General features: G+C 39.2%; 1 pseudogene; it reads left to right on the forward strand.

Moving 5' to 3' along the window:
• Positions 1-17,513: 17,513 nt before the first annotated feature.
• On the forward strand, positions 17,514-18,772 carry LOC133049353 (MAPK/MAK/MRK overlapping kinase-like; annotated as a pseudogene).
• The last annotated feature ends 239 nt before the right edge of the window (positions 18,773-19,011 follow it).

Below are 19,011 nucleotides of genomic sequence, written 5' to 3' on the forward strand. Positions count from 1 at the left end.
ATTCCAGTGATTCTCAAAGTTCTCATTACTTTTTCCTCAATGGAGGCCCCATTTTGCATATTCAAATAACATTTATTGAGAGCTGACTATATGCTATATAGTACTCAAAGCATGGATACAATGGGACTCAGCTTCAACTTGTCAGTAGCTGCACCTCCAGTTTATAAATTATATTTATCAGTGGTTACAATAGAACAAATAATTTGCTGGTTAATTTTAGGAAATGACTTTCTACTTCCTTCACCTTTGTATAAAAGAGAACAACTATTCTCATATCACAGAGTTTTAAAAATGTACACCCTTGAGGAATAGAAAATAAAGTTAGATATTGCTACACTTTATACAATAGGTAAAAACAGAAAGATGCAACAGTTGTCCTCAAGGAGCCAACAGTCTTGTAGAAAGGATAGGACAGGAATAAACTCCATGAGCTAGCATGTGACACAGGTGAGAATTAAGATGCATAAACTAGGCATTGGGTAAATGAATGAACAAATGAGAAAACAGAGTAAATGTTGTAATAACTTACAGGTGCATATGATTCATTTCAGCTGAAGTCATCATGGACTGCCCTATGCAGCAATCCCCAACCTTTTTGGCACCAGGGACTGGTTTCATGGAAGACATTTTTGCACAGACCAGAGTAAAGGGGATTGTTCAGGGATGATTCAAGTGCATTAACATTTATTGCATTCTTTGTTTCTAACCTAATACTGTGGCTGAGCTGACAGGAGGTACCCATCTGACACCCGGGAGGGTGGGGACCCCTGCTTTAGAGGACGTTAAGATTTTAGCTAGAACTTCAAGAAAAATTAAACTTTTATAACTTATGATTGAGAAACATTTTAAACAATGAAACTGGAAGCCATAATTGATACCCTAGCGTGGCTAGTATACAGGGAATAAGTCAGGAAATGGGCGGAGATATCACAGGCCAAGGTAAAATCTGGATTGTCTTTAATAGGTAATTTTACATAAGTATCGATTCAATATTTGCTTTGAAATTAATTGAAAATTCAACTCAAGCTTAAAAAACACGAAGGAAATTAACAGCGTTCCTACCTGGAGGTCGGGCGATTCTGGTCATGGTTAACCCCGTGATTCCATCTTGGATCCCTGCTATCCTCCCGGCTCTGCCCTCCTGTCTGCTCCCGCTGTATCCTCAGGCTGGCTGTTAAACCACTACCACTGTTCGGACTTCACATCCACTCACGACAGCGTCCAGGGAAAAGGAAATGGTCTTTTCAGTACGTGATGCTCTCTTAGGAGCGGCGGTTCCACGTTGTTCCAGAGCAGTTCCAAGCAGTTCCAAGTCGCGTCCAGAGAACTCACACTCACATCTTATTGCCAAATTAATTCACCTGCTTTCTGCAGAATTAATTCCCCCCGTCATCAGATCCAAGGCCCTTATTGGCTCAGACCTAGAACCCTGACCAATCCCTACCTAGCAAGGAGAACGAGATTACTGTGATAAATTAGACCCTGGGGCTGCCCGTAGAGTCGAAGTCCGTCATCCAATTGCTCAGCGGTCACACCGGGGTGGGGATGCTGGTGGGAGTGGGGATACTGGTGGGGGTGGGGGTGGGGGTGGGGGTGGGGGTGGGAGTGAAATATATAGAGAGGAGACTTCATTATTCATCCACTACAGGGAATTATTGGGCTGCTTTTATACATAGGAATCACGTATGCAGATAATTCTACTGAATATTCATTTGATGATGAGTCTAAAGATTTACAGAAAAATAAACTAAAAAACTCTCTACTCATAAATATATTGCTAGGGACTTCCCTGATGGTCCAGTGGTTCAGACTCTGAGCTCCCAATGCAGGGGGCACTGGTTCAATCCCTGGTCAGGATAACATGTGCCACAAGAAATGGCCAAAAAGAGAAAAGAACTTTACCTGCATAAATATATCTCCAGAATAACCCTTTAGGTGAATACCTATATTATCTAAATATTGCTTATAAATAAGTAATTTTTAAAAATAAGACCTTATGAGAAAAAGAAACTAAAAAAAAAAAAATGAATACATAGTATGAAATACGAATGCTCTATTTACAGGAAAAAGCATACTCCACCTTACTAATAGTATAAAGCTGTGAATAAAAACGTGCAAAAATGCCCCAATGTTCATCGCAGCACTGTTTATCATAGCCAGGACATGGAAGCAACCTAGATGCCCATCAGCAGACGAATGGATAAGGAAGCTGTGGTACATATACACCATGGAATATTACTCAGCCATTAAAAAGAATTCATTTGCATCAGTTCTAATGAGATGGATGGAACTGGAGCCCATTATACAGAGTGAAGTAAGCCAGAAAGATAAAGACCAATACAGTATACTAATGCATATATGTGGAATTTAGAAAGATGGTAATGATAACCCTATATGCAAAACAGAAAAAGAGACACAGATGTACAGAACAGACTTTTGGACTCTGTGGGAGAAGGCGAGGGTGGGAAGTTTCGAGAGAACAGCATCAAAACATGTATATTATCTAGGGTGAAACAGGTCACCAGCCCAGGTTGGATGCATGAGACAAGTGCTCAGGGCTGGTGCACTGGGAAGACCCAGAGGAATCGGGTGGAGAGGGAGGTGGGAGGGGGGAATCGGGATGGGGAACACATGTAAATCCATGGCTGATTCATGTCAATGTATGACAAAAACCACTACAATATTGTAAAGTAATTAGCCTCCAACTAATAAAAATAAATGGAAAAAAAACGTGCAAAAATGTAAGGCTTCCCCTGTAAATTAGATTAAAAAAATAATACCTATTGCTACTAAGGATTTGTGGTGGTTGGAGATTAAAATACTGTGATCCTTCTAGAAAGCCGTTTAGTATTATGTTTCAGGATCTTTATAGATATAATTACACCTACAGGTGTGTGTCATAAGGAATAATTAAGAATGCAATTAGAGTTCATGCATAAGGACACCCAGAGCAGTGTTCTGTATAATAGCTAAAACCTGAAATGACCATTAACAGCCCAAAACAGGGAAAGGCTGAATAAGAAATAGTTCACACAACGGAAAACTATGCAGCTTGAAAACTAATTTTGACGATAGAGGAAAATGTTGAATAATAATATTTTTAAAAGCCCTGGGATCTCAACCATATACTTTTTAAGTTAAGCAGTGTTTTGAAGTGGAGAGAGATTTTTAAAAGCATGATGCTTTAAAAAGTCTCACTACATTCTAACCTACTTTGACTAAGTGCCTGCCAGGAGAAATGACAATAGTCTTTCACCTTGCTGAACATCATAAGTGAGTGATTTTTGAAGACAACTGCAATAGTAACTTATCTACAGCCTTTCCTTTAACTTTTCAAAATGCACTCTTACAAAGCAAGCAGAGACCTCTCTTGGATTATAAAACAGCAATATTATTAACACTAAAGTATTGAGTCTCCCATGAGCCTGGCATTATTCTCAGTGTGGAATATTTTAAGTATTAACAAATTTATGGTTTGCTCATTTGATGCCAGGCTTAGTGTCCTTGAATCATGAAAATGGTTATTTAAAACACTCTACAGTGTTGATTGTTGGACCAGAGTGATGGCTACATGAGAACTGATTACATTATTCCAATTTAGGGTATATTTTTAAATTTTCATGATAAAAATTGTAAAACCAAATAATTCACGTGGAACCAGTGAAAGCATGTGTAGTCCACAATGTTTAGTTTTCTAAAACTAAAATTCTAAACCTTTCTTAATTATTATATGTACACTTTCCAACTAACAGAGTTTGAAAATATAATCTTTTATTTACATGCAGAGAAATAATATGCTTGCATAAACATAAACTGTGTTCAAACCACAGATGCTATTTTAGTTATATTCATGTATCAAACTTTGTATCAGAAGGAGCCTTTTTTTGACACTGGAAAATAATTTGTATAAAAAAGTTGTGTTTGGTACTTTCTGGTGGTCCAGTGGTTAAGACTTTGCCTTCCAATGCAGGGGGTGTTGGATCCCTGGTCAGGAAGCTAGGATCCCACATGCCTTGCAACCAAAAAAATAAAATAAAATAAAAATAAAACAGAAGCAATATTGTAGCAAATTCAATAAAGACTTAAAAAATGGCCTACATGAAAAAAAAAATTTTTTAAGAAAGAAAAGTTGTATCATATTAAAAGATTCATCTTTAATAACCTGACATTTTAGGATCAAAATCCTTTCTTGATAAGCAAACTCATTCTACTAGGTCTTTCCTTGTATGCTTTTATTATTAAATTTATCTGCAATTTGACAAGCTATTTGATTTTCCACAGTTAATACACCTTAATTACCATAAAATAATACAATAGAGTTATGTAAACTTTAGAAGTGATCTAAACTATGAAATAACTGAGGAAAAGAACCAATGACTTCTCATCATTGCATTCCTAATTATGGGCTTTTAATTAAAATATGTCACATTGACTAGATTTAGTCTACTTTCCACACAGGGAAGGGCTCTTTCCCATCACACTCTTAACTGATGGTTCTATTAGCCTTGTTACAAACCCTCCAGTGATAAGGAATATTAAATACATCTGATATCTAGCACAAAATACCTGAAGCTGGTGGGTTTTTGGTTTTGTTTTTGTTTTCCTGCTACACCAGGTCTTCCTTCCAGCATTCAGGATCTCCTATTTTCCTTGCAGCATGCAGAATCTTTTGTTGCAGCATATGAGATTTAGTTCCCCAACCAGGGATTGAACCACAGCACCCTGCATTAGAAGCTCAGAGTCTTAGCCACTGAACTACCAGGGAAGTCCCCAAAGTGAGTGGTTAAAACAATAGAAATATATTTTCTGAAAGATCTGGAGGTCAGAAGTGCAAATCAAGGGGCCAGCAGGGCCAAGCTCCCTCTGAAACCTGGAGGGGATAATTCTTTCTTGCCTCTTCTTGTTTCTGGTGTCTATCAGCAATCCTTGGCATGCCTTGGAGCACAGTTGCAGCATTTTGATCTCTGCTGCCATCATCACATGGCCATCTCCCTGTGTGTCTGTCTTTATATGACATCCTTTTTCTGTGTCTCCATGTCTTTACATGATATTCTCCTGAGTCTGTGACCAAATTTCCTTCTTCTAAAGACACCAGTCATCTCACATTAGGGTCCACCTTAATGACCTCATCTTGATGACATTTGCAAAGATCTTACATCCAAATAAGGTTACATTCATGTTCACTGGGGTTTAGGACCTCAAATATCTTTAAGTAAGTGTTAGTCACTCAGTCTTGTCCAACTCTTTATGACCCATGGACTGTAGCCTGCCAGGCTCCTCTGTCCATGGAATTCTCCAGGCAAGAATACTGGAGTGGGTACGCATTCCCTTCTCCAGGGGATTTTCCTAACCCAGGAATCAAACCCGAATCTCCGGCATTGCAGGCAGATTGTTTACTGTCTGAGACACCAGGGAAGCCCTTGCATACCTTTGAGTGAATATGAAAGTGAAAGTTGTTTAGTCATGTCTGACTCTTTGGGACCCCGTGGACTATATAGTCCATGGAACTCTCCAGGCCAGAATACTGGAGTGGGTAGCCTTTCCCTTCTCCAAGGGATCTTCCCAACCCAGGCTTCGAACCCAGGTCTCCCATATTGCAGGTGGATTCTTTACCGTCTGAGCTACCATTTCCCCCCCTCATATAGGATACTGAAACACAGACAACTGTAGAAGCTAGAGAGTGAGCTGTGATCAGTCCCTTAAATTTTCTGGAATGAGGTTTATCTCACTTTATGTGATTAAAATACTTAATAGTAAAACATAGTAACACCTACCAAGGGCTGATCAAGTGCTAGGCACATGTTCAGAGCACTGAAGAATAACTCCCTGAGTTCTCACAAAGACATACTCCTAATAATATCAGTCCTTGATGAAAGGCCTTTAAATATTTAATAATGGCTCTTATAGTCCTACTAAATCCTTTCTTCAAGATAAACATCATCAGTCCCTTCAAACATTTTTTATGTTGAACCATTTCTAATCTATCCTGAGTTGACTGTTCAGAAAATTAGAATTGTTTGCATCACCTGCCTTCTAATTAAAACTTAAATTTAGGTCTACATATATGGGTATGTAGACATACATGTATGTCTAAATACATATTTGGAATATATATACCTAGGAAAATATATATATATACATATATATTTGCTCAAAGACTCTTGCTTATCCAGAACTCATAAATTTTGTGGCAGGAATTGAATAAATGTATTTTCATAAATTCCCCACCAGTAGCACAAACATGACCGGAGCAATTTAGCACATAAAGCTGCAGTTAATAAGGTTTTATAGTACATATTGATAATACTATTATACTTTGAATACTAGGCAATTCTGAATATTTTAAAGCATTCATAGTAACTATCACTTCTTTGTTTACCAACTGGTAAAAAGTTCAAGTATTATAAAATGAACTTGAAGGACCCTAGGGATTATTTTCATAGGGTACTGCAATGCCCCATTTTAGATCCCATTTCTGTTCACCAGAAATTTCTCTAAGGATTTAGTCAAACATGAAACTTTTTGCTCTATTTGTAAGTAATGTACTTTTATTTCAAAATCAAATCTAATATGCTGCTTTCTATTTCAGATCTTAAAAAAAATAGCTCAAAAGGCTATTAGATCTTCATTTTGATCCGCATATGTGTGTCTGCAATTGCATTAGATAAATTGGAACTTCATGAAAATGAGGTAGAGTTAAACTATTTCATGGTCTGGTTTCTTATTAAGAAGTAATAAAATTTTATCACGGGTCCATGGTGTCCTGGTGCTAGACTAATACTGAAGCCAACTGCAGGCTTTTATCAAAAAATTAAACTTTGACTTACAGCCAAGATTCTGGTTTTCAGCTAAGATACTTTACATCTATGGCAGCTTTGTACTTCATGGATTAATTGTCATAATACGTGATTATTGATGCAGAATCCTCTGTAATTTCTTTTGGTCTGGTAGTCTTGTATATTGATAATTGAACCTTTAACATGTTTAACAGTACAAGTAACTAAGTTGTCAGAAATTTCCTCCCTTAAATCCTGACAGCCTTGTCCTCCTAAAGTAAGGATGTGGGTGCTAAGTCGCTCTGTCATGTCTGACCTCTGCCATCCTATGAACTGTAGCCCACCTGGCTCCTCTGTCCATGGGATTCTCCAGGCAAGAATACTGGAGTGGGTTGCCATGCCTTCTTCCAGAGGATCTTCCGACCCAGGGATCGAACTCATGTCTCTTACATCTCCTGCATTGGCAGGCAGGTTCTTGACCACTAGCACCACCTGAGGTGAGGTAAGGATACTCCTTTATTTCCATTTCTCCACAACACTTCTGCCTGCTTACCACTAGCAATGGCCCAGATTATCAGTTGCTGGCATCTGGTAAATTCAGTTCTTACTGGCCCAGAGAATGTACTAGTTATATCCCACAGCTAATTAGAATGCAGTCTCTTTGCTAGAGAACAGTTTATTTAGCTCATCAATGCATAATACTTGGTTTGAATCTTGATTTAAAAATTAAAGGGAAATGGAAACAGGGAGAGAAAGGGGAAAATATTTTCTTCAAAGCAGAAATTTCTGTTAATTAAATTGAAAAAAATAAATATGGATTTTGTATAAGACTGGAAGGAGGGGCTTCAGGCTAAAACACTAAACCTAGAAAAGTTAAAATTTTCACCTGCATTTCAAGAATCTTACTTATGAAATCTAGAAATATGTTATTTTTGTAGTCTTTTAATTTTTAAATATTTTAATATACATAAAAATGTACTCAACTTCAGGTTCCATCAAATACTAGAAACAATTTATTTTAAAATCTCAGCATAGTTGTAGGAGATTTGTCAATGACCTAATTTGAAAACTAGTCAGATTCCAGAAATAGATGGGGGAGGGTAATATTTTATTGACGAATGTTTCATGAATAACATGCATGATTCAATATTTATTTTTGGTTAAATGTTTCTGAACAGTCAAATTTCTGTAATCTGTATTTATGTTAATTGTTTACACAGGATTTATTAAGGAAAAGATACAGTTCTTCATATTAACACAACTTTACCATGAATTTAGAGGCAACACCATCTTAGGCAGGTGTTAAACACTGAAATATATAAATAATAGATACAGTCACTTTTTTCCTCTTTATTTGCATAATCAAATCAGATCACCACAAGCAGCATAGAAAGACATTTCCATGCTAATTTTCAGAATTCTTCCTAATTTACCTCGACTAATTCAAATGTGAAGCTCCATAACACTTTAGGTCAGTGGTTCTCTCAGTCTGGCTGCAGTTTGGAATAATCTAGAGAAGCTTTCTTTTTTTCCCATTGTCATGGAAATGTTTCTAAAGTTTGTTTTTTAATTTTTTTTTCAATTGGCATGTAATTGCTTTACAATGTTGTGTTCGTTTCTGCTATATCCCCTTAGCCACATCCCCTCCTACTTGGTCCTGGCTCTCAACACCCCATCCCCATTTCCCACCCACCTAGGTCATCACAGAGCACTGAGCTGAGCTCACTGTGCTATACTGCCGGTTCCACTAGGCTAGAGAAGCTTTTATTTATTTATTTATTTATTTATTTATTTATCTTCTGTTCTTAATCATTTTTTTTCCATTTATTTTTATTAGTTGGAGGCTAATTGCTTTACAATATTGTACTGGTTTTTGCAGAGTGAAGTAAGCCAGAAAGATAAACACCAATACAGTATACTAACGCATATATATGGAATTTAAAAAGATGGTAATGATAACCCTATATGCAAAACAGAAAAAGAGACACAGATGTATAGAGAAGCTTTTAAAAACATGCAATATTGTCCCCACCCCCTTGCCAGTTCCCAGATGCTTATTTATTCAGAATCTCTGGGCATGGGACCCAGGAACCACACATCTTTAAGTCTCCCAGGTGATTCATATATGTATGTAGGATTGAAAATAATCATTCTTTGGGACTGTTGATACTGAAAAATTGGGAAGCCATAAGAAAGTCTGTTGAGTTTCCTTAAGAGCCAGATATAAACATAAAATCCATTAATGAAAAGAATTAGTTTCAGAAAGTGAAAGTCACTCAGTTGTGTCCCACTCTTTGTGGGCTATACAGTCCATGGAGTTCTCCAGGCCAGAATACTGGAGAGAATAGTCTTTCCTTTTTCCAGGGGATCTTCCCAAACCTGGGATTGAACCGGGGTCTCCTGCAGGTAGATTCTTTACCAGCTGAGCCACAATTAGTTTCAGAGGTGTGAACAAACTCAGAGATACTGTCTGTACCCTATACTGGCAGAGCTTTGTAAGGGGTACATGGATGCCTCCGAAAAGCTGATGAAAAGTTACAGACCTCTCCACAGAAAAGCAGACACATCTAGAGCACATGACACTGACGTGGAAGGTGTTATGTTTGGAGGAGAACCAGAATCTCAAGAGAAAAATCCCTGAACCACAGCAAAGAAAGAAATGTTCTTCTCAGACACAGAAAGGCTAAAATCAAGAAATGATGCCCAATTACTGTATGCACTGGGCCATGCAGACAGAGATTACAGTGACATATAAAGGTCTGTGAGATAGAAAAACTTTCCCCAATGACATTTACTTGTTTCATTTTAAAAGAATATATATATATAAGTTTCAATCTTTGCTGAATCTAACATGCTGTCCTCCTGATCACCACACCTTATACCCAAAGCAAAGACACATGCATCGCTCATTCTAGTGTAGTGTCCTGCACTATTTTCCAAAAAGTTTCACAAATTTCCTCCCTTCCCTTTCCTTTGAATAATATTAGACTGATGATGCTAAAGTAGACCCCCAAATTTTAAAGTCCTTTAGATTTCAACCTCGGAATACTAAAGGATATTTTAGCTGTCTCCTTGAAGGTCTTTTTTATAATTTGAATTTTATTTCATTCTTTCTCCCTAGAATTTCCACTCAATGCACCCTGATTTTCTTTGACCCAATCTTAGATGATCTCATTCAAATCAAGTTCTTGAAATTTTCTCAATCCACCTTTTTAAATTACAACCCTAAAAGTGTAACTTAGGTGGTAAAATCAGTTCTGAAGCTATTCTAACTATGTTCACTCAGCCTAATAAATCTTAGATTATTCTGTGCTTTCACTAACATAAAATTATTAAACTATTAGGTAGTCTTGAATGAAAGGATTCCTTAGAAGTTTACAGCATTTTGAATCCACTGGGCTGTATAAGTAGACCAAGTTATATCAATATGTTGCAAAAGTTAAGACTATTTCAAGTTTCCTATTCAAGCTGTTTTTAGGGTCTTTCTATTCAAGCTGTTTTTAGGGTCTTTCCATTCAAGCCATTATCCTTGATACTATTATTCATAGACAGGCAGCAGACAAGTTCACATCAGTGGCACATTGAACATCAAGGCATGTGATTACAACATGCACAAGGATGAAGAACTGATTAGAATACTAGAAAAGTAAAATCCATAAGATAACAATACATGTCTGTATAACAATATATCTACACAGAAATGTATTGCAGGGGATCAGTGAAAAAGTTCTCCATCAAACAATAGAATATCTAGAGAACATTGAAGGAAGGCCTGGCACACAGAACACAGTGTTTCTATTTCTGTTGTACTTGTAGGTGGCATGTTGGATTGGATATTAAAATATCTATGTCACTCCAAATCATGAAAAACTTCGTTTAAATTACAACTAAAATTTTGTTCCTCTGGTTACTAGATTTAATCTTACTGAAGCCATTAATACTGACTAGTCCCCTCAGCTGAGTCCTCTTTAAAGATACTTCTGTAAATTTGTATTCATCTTATTTAAAATTAGGCCACCTACACTGTAACTGATATAATCTCGATATTATAATTTACTTGACTCTCCTTAAACTCTATCCACCAGCTTTTTAAACAGATATATTTCTCTGTTTGCATACTCAGTCACTCAGTTGTTTCCAATTCTTTGCGACCATATAGACTGCAGCCCACAGGCTGTTTTGTTCATGGGATTCTCCAGGCAAGAGTACTGGAGTGGATTGTTATTTCCTCCTCCAGGGGATCTTCCTGACTCAGGAATCAAACCCACATCTCCTGGGTCTCCTGCATTGCAGGTGGATTCTTTACCACTGAGCCACCTGGTTAGGATGTTTGTTTATTCTACAGTTTCAGATATGGAATATGAGTGGAAATCCATTGGAACCAAACGCTAAAGCCTGTATCATCCCAAAGTTACCCCTAAGGAGCAGAAAAACAATTTTACATATAAAATTTCACAAGCAGTGAATGTTCATTAAATATTTAAAAGAAGGCCAAATTAGGATTCCCTCCTACCAATATATCCAGCGTGTGAGCATACACAGTAGCCTCAGTCGTTTCTGACACTTTGCGACCCCATGGACTGTAGCCCACAGGCTCCTCTGTCCATGGGATTCTCCAGGCAAGAATACTGGAGTGGGTAGCCATGCCCTCCTTCAGGGGATAGTCCCCACCTGAGGATCGAACCTGAGTCTCCCATGACTTCTGCATTGCAGATGGATTCTTTCCACACTGAGCCAGCTGGGAAGCCCAATATGTCCAGAGTGGTTCAAAAGAGCATTTTAAGACTTCCATAAAATGTACCAAGAATTTCTGGAAGACAACTTTACCCAAAACACCATATATCTTTTATTATCCATTTTTCTATGCTATTTATAATCATCTAAACAATGGTATGGCAACCCACTCCAGTGTTCTTGCCTGGAGAATCCCAGGGACGGGGGAGCCTGGTGGGCTGCCGTCTATGGGGTCGCACAGAGTCGGACACGACTGAAGCGACTTAGCAGCAGCAGCAGCAAACAATGGTATGATACCAAAATATGAAAGATCATGTAGCTCAGCAATTTGTCACATCTTGTACAATGCTTCTAAACACAATTTGCCAAATTTGGATTTTATCAGAAATCTAAGCTCAAATTTAAGACTCTTTACTTTCAACAGATCTCATTTTGATCTTTCTGAGCCCACTGTGCTACATGGTACACATGAGTCACCACTTTTGCAAGATACAGCCTGCAGTAGGAGTTGCGAGCTCAGCCAGCAGACTATAATTACATTATTCAGTGATCTGCAGCATGTGCCTCAAGCAACAGCTCAACACGCCACTAGTGGCCATGAAGGCTGAAAAGCAATGAACAAAAATTAAAGCAGAGAAAAATAAAATCAAACGTAAAAATTTCTTTGGCTCAATGGGGTTCAAGTTAGAATTAAAGTTGCAACATCCAAAATCACATTCGACTTCAAATTTGGATAATAGCAAGAATCCAACAGAAAATTACATGTTGAAACTATTTGAGGTTGTGGATAGTTGCAGGAATTTTAAACTACTGTCGCCGAAGCCAAAAACAGAGCCATTTTAACTCATGGCGGCTAGTCTGCCAATTTCAAACTTGAAACATTAAAATATAAATAAAGCCTAAAAGGGGGCAATTTAACAGAAGTAATCAATATTTGATTTATACAAGGAGCATTATCCCCTACCAGCTAATAACTAGATTTCTGAATACAGCCAGGTAAGCATATACTGTTACCAAAAAGTTATTCATCAACTTAAAAAATTTATGTAAATTTGGCCAAAACATTTGTTGGGTTTTTCCATAACACCATAGAGAAGAACCCCAATGAACATTTTGCCCAATGCAGTACACATACATATACATGCATATACATACACACATATATTATGCATATATAATAATAATGATATTACATTACTAATCAATAGAAATACTCATATGCTTAAATCAGCCAGCAGCCTAGTAGAACTAATCACATATATATGCATGTTTGTCACTGAGTTGTGTCCAGCTCTTTGGGATCCCATGGACTGCTGCCTGCCAGGCTCCTCTGTCCATGGAGTTCTCCAGGCAAGAATACTGGAGTAGGTTGCCATTCTCTCCTCCAGGGGATCTTCTCAATACAGGGATCAAACCCAGGTCTCCTACATACCAGGCAGATTCTTTACCAACTGAGCCACCAGGGAAGCCCCACATATACACACATACACATACACATCGCTAAGTTGTGTCTGACTCTTTTTGACCCCATGGACCACAGCACTCCAGGCTTCCCTGTCATTCACTATCTCCCAGAGTTTGCTCAAACTTATGTTCATTGAGTCAACAATGCCATGCAACCATCTCATTCTCTGTCACCCTCTTCTCTTTCTGCCCCCAGTCTTTCCCAGGGTCTTTTCCAAAGAGCTGGCTCTTCACATCAGGTATAATAATATTACAATATAAATCAACAGAAATACTCATCAACTTAAATCAGCCAGAAGCCTAGTAGAACTAATCATGTATATCAGTGCAGATTTCAAACACGGGCAAAGGAACAACCTTTGTTTGCAGCATAAAAGAAACTCTGCCTGGTTGGAATGCTGCCATACCACTAAGTGATCTATTGATAACTTGTGGTTCAAAATACTGCCATCATCAGATTTCTTCCTTTAGTAATGCTATACACACTTTGATGTTAAGATAACATGTACACTTCATATGCAAGATATAATGAAAGCTGAAACTGCTCCTTCGATTTAACCAGTAGTTATTTACGAATGTTGAGTTGTGCAAAATTGTGGTTATTTGCAGATCCTCATTAATAACACCTCAGACTATTTCTGCAAAGGCAAATGCACTTTGACATTCAATATTTTTTCTTCTCCATTATTTGAATTCCCTCCGAATACAAGTAGAAAACAGGTAATTGTACCCATGGTTCAAATAGCAATACAGTTTATTTTAGGACTGTTTTGTGAGTCAATGGGTTCTTTGTCAGCTTCAGTGTTCGAAGAAATAAAATTGCTTCTCTTCCCACAATATAAAATGCCAGAATGGTGTTACTTTCCTCAAGGAGATTGTGCAAAAGATAGTTCTATGATTAAAAATCCGTTAAGTGTTTCAGACTCTACCAATGAAATTTAGTTGCTCTAACAGAAAAACAAAATCTATAAAACATTAGAAGCAAGGATAGATAACACTGGGAAATTACAGCCTCAGTAACAGACTAGATAGAGAGAATCAGCACAAAACTAAATGCTTTCCTTTTGTAATATTAGTTTCATTTAAGTTCCACATGAAGCATTTGGGGGTGTTCATCAAAGAACTGCTTAGTCAAAGTGTTTGGAGGATTATAGACACAACTATCAGTAAGGTAAAGCAAGTAGGCAGCACCTTTCTCCCCCAGCCCCTATCACACTTATGGTCCTTCATCCCTTCACAACCCCCAGGGCTTGATTCCATCCTTATCTGCCTAATGTCTCACAATAGATCTCATCACATATGTTTCTGTCTCTGAAGAGGCCATTTCTCCAAGTTCGCCATTTCTCCAAGTTCTTGCTTGTCTGTCTTCTTCATGAAAACATCCATGACCTGAACTCTGTTCCCAAAGAACATGTAGGTGAAATTCAACTTTTAGCTTCTTTCATTTATGCACTCTGTCAAAGAAACTGTGATTAAGATGAAAGTTTTTCTTATTCCGAGATAGATATTTATGAATTTAGACTATATAAGCTATGTACTCATTACTATAGACATTCTTTTAATGGCTTAATAGCCATCATGAAGGTCTTCCCAGATGGCTCAGTGGTAAAGACTCTGCCTGCCAAGAAGGAGAGGTGGGTTTGATCCCTGGGTTGGGAAGATCCTTGGAGAAGGAAATGGCAACGCACTCCAGTATTCTTGCCTGGGAAATCTCATAGACAAGAGGAGCCTGGCAGGCTACAGTCCATGGGGTGAACTATCAAGATAGTTACCCTGAATGACCCTCTGAAGAACACATGACTTAGCTCCCCTCCATGAAGGATACTTGACATCATACCCATCGCAGCTTGTAATACTTCAACATCTGTTCATATGACTTCAATTTTGAAAACTTATAGTTGAAATTGTTATTTATTCTCTTTGTCCACTTGCTTAATACATGCAGTGTATAAGAACGTGCAAATAGCAGACTCTGATTCCAACCACTCTGAGGGATGACTTCTTACCTACCAGCTCACCCCTCCATTGCCATAAATTAATTATGTATATGCCAGTACACCACACAACTAGTATCTAAGTTAGATACTACACACATACACACACATGTGCCCTCTGTATTAGGATTCTCCGGGATTTGGTGATGGACAGGGAAGCCTGGTGTGCTGTAGTCCATGGGGTCGCAAAGAGTCAGACATGACTGAGCGACTGAACTGAACTGAACTGAGAAATAAAACCAACTGTGTGTGTGTGTATATATACATATATATACAATGCCTTCACAGAAACACCTAGAATCATATTTAACCAAATATTTATCCGGGTACTGTAGCTTAGCCAAGCTGATGGATAAAATTAACTATCACAAACTCAAAATGTTTGGGTTCTCCTATACTGCATTAAAAGATAAGAAACCTTAATTTTGTTCATATAACAAAATGCTTCATCAGTCTTCCTATAAAGCTGCCCCAAATCTCCCTGGTCATCACTGACTGATATGGAGCTCAGGAAAAGGACAATATATGGCTTTGGTTCCATATCGTCATTTTGATGGAAATACCTTTAAAGGCAAACACATGAAGCTTGTAGAATTAAGTTGCTAGCATAAAGACTGTCATATTTTATGATACATACTAGAAGAATCTGCTCTTCTCATAACATTTGTTTCTTAACTAGCTGCAGTAAAACTTCTTTATTATAGAGTTCATAAAGCATTTTCACCTCCTAAATTCACTTCTTAAAGTAGCCATTAAGTGCCAACAATGTACCCATTTGTAATGCTATTAATAGCAATTATGATGCCAGCTGTAGCCAGCAAGAGGGTGAGATGCAATGAAAATGTTATCCTAAAGAACTTATAACACTGTAGTCTTCTCAGTGATGGTAGAATTCTCTGCTCTATATACAGAGCCAGAAAATATAAAGCTTTGTCCTTCCAGTTTAATTTATAAAACATGTTTTCTCTGAAGATACAAAATCTAGGTAGGAAAGATATGTAAGGTGATTCTCACCACCCTCAGTCATTTTCCTCAAATGTACCTCTGGTCATGTCAAGTGACTGTTCAAAAAAATCTTTGATAGAGTCTCTCGGTCAGCAAACTATACCAGATCCAGTCTGTGACCTGCTTCTGTGCAGCTTGAGAGCTAAAAATGGATTTTACATTTTTAAAGTGTTGTTGAAAAAAAATAGCATAGAAGATATCTGACAGAGAATGCTTGTAAGTACAGAGTCTAAAATATTTCCTGTCTAGCCTTTAACAGAAAAAGTTAAGAAGTTTGCCAACCCTTGGTTTAGAAGATGAAGTACAAAACCCATAGTGTGATGTTTAAGTCCTTCCATCCTCTGAAGACCGATTGACAGACAAACCATCCTTCATGTGTTTGCTGTCTTGGTGCATCCTTCTTTTCCTCTCCTGTTATCTAAATTCAGCTGTCCATCAAGATGATGCCCAAGTTCATCTTCTCCATGAAACTTTATCGTGCTGCTCGATTTTGTAATAATCTCTCCTTGGAACTCTTGACAGACATCAGTACTTGCTTTACTCACTGATGATCTTGCTTCTTTTTATACACATGTTTTAATTTAAACTTATCTTCCCAACAAAAACATGATACCTTGACAGTGTTGTGCAGATGTTAGTATCAGCAAGTCTTAAGGAATTTCTAGGTCCTGTAAGTCTGATTTCTTTTTCGTCAATAACCAACCACCATTGTTTATGAGCAGTTACTGTTTCCAAGTATCACCAAACCTACACATAAATTTTTTTCTTCATTTAATTCTCACAAAATGTTAGGTAATAGTATAATTCTTTTATTTTTATACACAGACTGCTATTAAAGAGAATAGAGGGGGTTCCATTCTCAGTACACAAGAGAACACAAAAGCCAGAGTGGAGAGGGAAAGATAGACTGAGAGAGAGCGTACTCTCCCCTAGATTATACAATAGAAATGTTTCTAGAAATAGTAGAATTGGAGTAAGGAAACTTTATGAAGATTTGGTTGGTGAAAGGACTTCCCTAGTAGCTCAGTTGGTAAAGAATCTGCCTGCAATGCAGGAGACCAGAGTTCAATCCCTGGGTTGGGAAGATCCCCTGGAGAAGGAAATGGCAACTCACTCCAGTATTCTCGCCTGGGGGATTCCATGGACAGAAATAGTAGAATTGGAGTGAGGAAACTTTATGAAGATTTGGTTGGTACTTAACATTTAAAACATTCAGTCAACAAAAATGGAAGTAATTCATGAGCTCTAGGTTCTGTGAGGAAGATAAATTTGACAGAAGTCCTTCATGACATTGGATTTAAGTAATATGTTGGATCTGACACCAAAAATATAGGCAATAAAAGTATAAAGAGATAAATCAGGCTAGGGTGACAGAGATACACATGGCAGCCGGATCCTAACACTCTCCATCTAGGGACCACCATGAAGGTCCATGTTCGGGACCCTGCCTCTAAAGAGTGGAAGCCAGGGCCTCCACTTTCTAACCCTTTCTTCTCCAACCAGTATCGGCAAGGGGTTGTTGCCAACTTCCGCATCCAGGATGAAGAACTATAAACCAATTAATAAAATACAGGAGGGAAAGTTTTCTGAAGTTACTAAGATGCAGATACCTGCAAGATGGAAACTACTATGCATGTAAACAAATGAAACAACAATTTTGAAAGTATTGAGCAAGTGAACAATCTGCGAGAGGTACAAGCACTGAGATGCCTGAATCCATACCCAAACATTCTCACGCTGCACAAAGTGGTTTTTGACAGAAAATCTGGTTCTCTTGCACTAACATGTGAACTTATGGACATGAATATTTATGAGAGAAGACACCCATTATCAGGGGGAAAAAAAAATACGCACTATATGTACCAGTTGTGTAAGTCTCTGGATCACATGCACAGAAATGGAATATTTCACAGAGATGTAAAACCAGAAAATATATTAATAAAGCAGGATGTCCTGAGATTAGGGGACTTCAGGTCGTGCCGGAGCTTCTACTCTAAGCAGCCATAGGTGGAGTACCTCTCCACCCGCTGGTACCGGGCCCCTGAGTGTCTCCTCACCGATGGCTTCCACAGCTACAGGATGGACCTGTGGAGTGCGGGCTGCGTGCTCTACAAGATGGCCACCCTGCAGCCCCTCTTCCCCAGAGCCAATGAACTGGTCCAGATCTCAAGGATCCACGACGTCATGGGCACGCCTGCAGAGCAGATCCTCACCAAGTTCAAACAGTCCAGAGCTGTGAGTTTTGATTTTCCTTTTTAAAAGGGATCAGGGATACCTCTACTGACAACCAAGCTGTCCCCGCAATGCCTCTCCCTCCTGCACGGAAGTGGTGGCCTATGAGCCTGAGGAGAGAATCACTGCCCACCAGGCCCTGCAACACCCCTACTTGCAGGAGCAGAGGCCCGCTGAGAAGCAAGCTCTGGCCAGGGACAGGCGAAAGGCCCCCCGCTCTCCTCTCCGAGCGCCCCCATCGCACCGGAACTACTCAGCAACACCTGGCAGACGGCGCCGGAGGGCCGGAAGCAGAAACAGCCCTCCCGAGGCCTGAGGAGGACCACTTCCGGAGACAGGGACCGGCCTACCTAATGGAGCTGCCCGGGCTCAAGCTGTCGGGGGCGGCCAAGCCATCCTCGTACTCCAGCCCGGCACTGCAGTGAGTGTTCGCCCGAAGGTGCCACCGCTGTGAGACCCCTGAAGTGCGTCAGGGAGGCCCAGACGACAGACACGCAGAAGGACATGAAGCCCAGCCTGAAACAGTACCGCCTGCCCACGACAGAGCGGAGAGGTGGGGGCTGCTGAGTGCTGTGGCTCCCTGCTCGGGGTGCGCCTGCGCCAGTGAGCGGGGCCGGCGGCTCCAGGGGGCCTGGCGCTCCAGGGGGCCTGGCATCCTGCCCCAGAAGAGACCCCCGCCCCCGGACCTGCACCACCGCGTCGGCCTGAAGCTGCTGGCCGGAGCGCAGCTTTGCTGCGTGTTTCAGTCTAATACATCTGTCAAACCACCTCATTCTAGGGTTTTATTTCATTTTCATAATGTAAGG

This window comes from Dama dama, chromosome 30 (assembly GCF_033118175.1).
Source record: "Dama dama isolate Ldn47 chromosome 30, ASM3311817v1, whole genome shotgun sequence".
NCBI lineage: Eukaryota > Metazoa > Chordata > Mammalia > Artiodactyla > Cervidae > Dama > Dama dama.